The sequence below is a fragment of the Hyperolius riggenbachi genome, chromosome 10 (assembly GCF_040937935.1).
Source record: "Hyperolius riggenbachi isolate aHypRig1 chromosome 10, aHypRig1.pri, whole genome shotgun sequence".
NCBI classification, from domain to species: Eukaryota; Metazoa; Chordata; class Amphibia; order Anura; family Hyperoliidae; genus Hyperolius; species Hyperolius riggenbachi.
The window spans coordinates 111644765-111650342 of NC_090655.1; positions in this window are offsets into that span (position 1 = coordinate 111644765).

Sequence of the window (5578 nt, forward strand, 5' to 3'; positions counted from 1 at the left end):
TTTGTTGTCATCTCTCGTGTTTTTTGTTTTTTATTAATAAAGTTAACATCTGTTTGTTGCTCCAGCAATTTGTGTGAGTCAATGTGGACTGCTCTACAAATACGGTTTTTCAGGACTGAAGATCACTGGACAGTAGAAATCCTCATCCTGTAAATGTGGCCCAAATGTATTAAAGGGTACCTGAACGGAGATAAAAATGTGTATGTACAGTCCCAAACCTACATAGAATCAGATGCTACATGTCCTCTGCTGCCGGGTAATGCCACCGCGTGTCAAGTGCTGACACGCGTCGTATTACAACCGCTGCCATTTGGCTGCATTTAAATTGCACCCATGAACAGCAGACGGGATGCTGAACTGCATGGCAAATGTGCAGTTCAGTCATGAATCAGAAAGAGGTCTAACGCAGAGGTCACAATTTTGTGTGTAAACAAACTGCAGTGTTGCCGCATTGGGAAAACCATCCTATAATTGTCTATACCAATGCATTTTCAGGAGTCCTCTGTGGAACTGCGTAGCACAAAAAAAACAAAAACCTGCACAACGCCTGTTTCCTCAGTCACTGGCTACTGGAAAATATGTGGTGGTGGTGGGGATTGTTTGTAATTCCTGTAGACTTAAAGAGAAACTCCGACCAAGAATTGAACTTTATCCCAATCAGTAGCTAATACCCCCTTTTACATGAGAAATCTATTCCTTTTCACAAACAGACCATCAGGGGGTGCTGTATGACTGATAGTGTGGTGAAACCCCTCCCACAAGAAACAGTACATATTCCTGGCAGTTTCCTGTCTGTAAACCTTGCTGCATTGTGGGAAATAGATGTTTACAGCTGTTTCCAACTGCCAATAAAGCATGCAGCAGCTACATCACCTGCCAACAGTAAAAATGTCGCCGTAATAAATGTCAGAATGTAAATCAGGGATTTAAAAGATTTTACAATGGGCAAACACTGACTAAATCATTTACATACGGTAATTATTGTAAAAATGACTTCTTTTTTTTTTAATTTTTCTCTGGAGTTCCTCTAAGTGTGATCCCTCCCTAAGGGCAGTTCACAGTAGGGGCATTTTCCGCCTTTTTTTTTTTTTTTTTAAGCGCCCACAAAATGCGTGTGCAATGATTCCCTATGAGAGTTCACAGCTGAGCGGTTCGTTTGCGATCCGCCCAGCAAAACGGGGCCTGTACCATTTTTGCAATAATGGAAGGTATAGGAAAAATGCTCACAAAATCGCTGTGCGCAGCAATTGCGTTCGCAATATGATCAATTGATAATGTTATGCACAATTTTGCAGCTTGGATGTGGATCAATCAACTGCATATTAATTGTGTTGATTCCGAAGATTATATTAATCTAATCTCCAATTAAAAATCTACTGGATGAGGAGGGGCGGAGCTAGCAATGGCCGTGTGAGGACGCATGGTGTGTGAGCTCCCACTTCCATCTGCCCTAAACTGAGCTAAAAGCTGCTTTCTTCTTATCTAATCCCCTGCTGAACATGTCAGGGAGATCAAAGAGGTCAGCCAACTCTGACACGCCACAAAAAAGGACTCCCTCAGTGCAGCCAAAGGTTACACGCTATCTACAGAAGACTGAGGCTACACAGACTCCTGCAAAAATGGCCGCGGCAGCTCCCTCACCAGACAGGCTGCAGAGCAGTGGGAGTGAAGAAAATACAATGGCTAAATCCCTGAATGAGATTAGGGACTTTCTCCACAGTCTGCCAACGAAAGCTGACATGGATGATTTAGCAGTAAGAATCACTTCAGCCACTTGTGCAGAGTTGCAAGGAATTCAGGAGGACATACGAGACCATGAGGTACGCCTAGCCGCCCTGGAAGCTGACTCAACAGCAATGAAAGCTGAAATCCGGACCCTAACAAGCCAGAACGAGCAACAGAAAGCAATAAACTCAGTGCTCAGGGTGGGACTGGAGGATATGCAGAACAGAAGCCGAAGGTGCAATATACGGGTGAGGGGACTCCCAGAAACCATACCTGCGTCACAACTAGGCCCGACACTGACCACCATCTTTAATGCGCTGCTTAAACAGCCTGACAACGCTGAGCTAGAAATGGACCGGGTGCATAGAGCGCTGAGATCGCAACCACTTGAAAACAACCCGCCACGAGATGTCATTTGTCGCATCCATTATTTCACAGTTAAGGAAGCAATCATGCAAGCAGCCAGAAAGGCGGTCTCCATTGAGCACGAGGGCCACAAACTCCTTCTTTTTCAGGACTTGGCACCGACTACATTGGCGCAACGGAGAGCCCTGCAGCCCTTGCTTAAAGAGCTACAAGATGCTGGAGCCACATATAAATGGGGGTTCCCGTTCCAACTGCATATTCTAAAAGATGGGAAAGCCTTTACCCTTAAAAGCCCCTCGGATCTTCCTGATCTTTTTACTGCGCTGGATATCACGCACGTGGATCTACCAGACTGGCAACCAGAGAAAATGGGGATTGGATTACCACAGTGCCAACGGAAGCAAAAACAAGGCAGACGCCAGCAAGAAGCTGATTAATCTTTAATACATGATGAAAGCAATACGTTCTTCTCATTCCTGAAGCAGGGACGTTCCTGTGCAGCTAAGTACTGTTACTTGTGTTGTGGATTACCTAGACACTTTTTCATGGATAGGAACTGATTTTGGGGTCTCAGGTCCCCAATGTTATGCACCCCTTATAGTGTACGAGGGAAACACGTACAATAGCTGAAACGGTAAGGGGACGGGAGGAGGGGATGTTTATTTTTCAGTTATCCCAGACAGCTGGGGGACCCTGTGTGACTGCCACGCCCTGGGACACTTCTCTTGAGGGCTCAGTTTAATGGAGCAGAAAAGATGTCTGATATATCTTGCATGATACTTTGGTTTTTGTATGATTACTCATGTGCATATACGAGATGATTCTCATATCAGTATATTTAGAGACCCCACAAATGTAGATGGTGGGATTGCTATAGGGGGGGAAAGGGAGAGATCTTTGTGTAGGATAATTATTTCATGTTGAAATGTGCATTACTGTTGCGCTGGCATGACACCGCGCCTGCGTATCACCTGCTCAGGCCACCTGTATATACTGTGATGCGCGATCCATATTGGACCGACACGCGCAGGCGCGTAGTCATGCCGGCTCTATCTCTCTGTGTTAGAAAGCGTAATACTTGCAATAAGCAGAATTGATATATGAATCTCGCCCCCACATGGCCGGTCACACCGTCACTAAACCATCTTACGCCAATTAAGGGACACGCGTGTCTATAATAAAGCACTGGTGATCACATAGGGCCTCTACATTTCCTGCCCCATATCTCATTAAACCACCCCAACCAAAAATCCACTTCAGAGATACTGTGTACTGACAGGAGCAGTGATGACTGCATAGCGGAATATTTATCCCTGCTACCAACTAATGCTTTCTGAATTATAGGCAGTAGCTGGACGTCTATCTTGCCGAATTACATTAGGTTATAATAGCAAAATGGGACTTAATAGCACAAAGCAGCAATATACATAAATGTTTATATTATTTAAACTCTATGGGTAGAAGGGGAGTGAGGAGTGCACTCTTCACAACGGAACATGGCACTTCTATCCCCCAATAGGGTGCACCTGTGGATACAGGTGATGATATGGGCAGCGGCCCTTCTCTTAGATGATTCTAAGTTCTCAAAAGTTTTGTTAACGATTTATATTAGCAAATTGCTTTTTTCATTGATTGTTAGGGTTTTTTTTCCTCTCTGGTCGGATCCCTCCGGGTAATATTAGGTATTGATACACCACCATGACGCATTTAAAGGCTGTGACAGTCAATGCTAAGGGACTAAACATTCCTGAAAAGAGACGTATCTTATTGAGGGATATGTGGAGGCAGAAAGCGCATATAATATTTGTCCAAGAGACACATTTCAAAGGAACAGCTCATCCAAAATTGCGTGATAGACACTTTCCGATATCATATTATAGCAGTCCCCAACCCACTAAGGTAAAAGGAGTAGCCATCTTAATTAATAACGCACTTCCCTTTGTGGAAATTTCATCTAAATCTGACCCACAGGGACGCTATGTGATGGTGAAATGTCTTATTAAGGACCAAAAATACACGCTCGCCTCCATATATGCCCCAAACTGTGACCAGGACAGATTTCTGCATGATTTTTTGCTGACACTAGACGCATTTGCTGAGGGTAGCATCATTATTGGCGGAGACCTAAACACTGCACTCATGCCACAGGTGGACACCTCACATGGGAAATCTAATATAGCTCACGTCAAACTAAATAGGATGAGGAAAGATTTACATGATAGACAACTTATTGATATATGGAGAGTGACTCATCCCCTTGACAAGGATTTCACCTTTTATTCCTCCGTACATAAGGTGTATACCAGACTGGATTATATATGGGTATCTCATAATTTGCTCTCAGATTATATAACCTCAGAGATTGGCGTTATATCCTATTCGGACCACGCCCCTGTCTCAGCTACCCTTCACTGCAAATCCAAGAGAGATAGACCATTTACATGGAGATTGAATGTCTCAACAATACAAGATGATACTCAGAACTCTAAGATCTTAAAACAAATCCAGAATTACTTTGATCTTAATGACAAGGGAGATGTCTCACTGCCCATATTGTGGGAAACCCACAAGTGCGTGCTAAGAGGCTACCTTATTAAATTGGGCACACAGCTTAAGAGGGAGAGAGGGGAGGCTATTAGACGTCTGTTAGAAGAAATTCAAGGTCTGGAGAACAAACATAAACGCTATTTTGTGGAATCGGATCTTATGGCATTGGTAGAAGCTAGACACAAACTTAATAAGATGCTTCAGGACTCGGCCAAGCAGGCTGCACGCAGATGTAACCATCACTTTTACCTGCATGGCAATAAATCAGGTAGGATGCTGGCGCGAGCCCTGAGGCAGCAGCAACAAAAAACGTACGTCTCTCAAATTATTGACCATAAACACAAAAGACATATTAGAAATGAATCCATTGCCAGATCATTTAAAGATTGCTACCACAAACTATACAACCTGACACAGGGGCCCGATAGCCCATGCAAAGAGCCCCCAGTCTCACTCATACAGGAGTACCTAAAACAGGCAAATATGCCACAGCTCACAGGCGATATGAAAACCGCTTTGGAGGAACCCTTTACTGAAGCAGAAATCTCTGGGGTAATTAAAGACATTAAATCAGGGAAGGCCCCGGGGCCAGATGGCTTCCCTGCTGAGTACTATAAAAAATATAAAAACATACTGGTCCCCTATCTCTGCAGACTATTCAACGCAATAGCGGAGGGGAGAGGACAATTACACTTACCCAAGCAGGCATTGGAATCTCACGTTACGGTATTGGCTAAACCTCAAAAAGATCCCTCTTCATGTGGGAGCTATCGCCCTATTTCCCTTTTGAATGCTGATCTGAAAATATTCGCCAAAACCCTTGCAAATAGAATGGCAGAATTAATGCCGCATCTTATACACTGGGATCAAGTGGGGTTTATCCCTCAACGAGAAGCTAGAGACAACACAATCAGGGCGGTTGACCTGCTCCAGTTCGCCC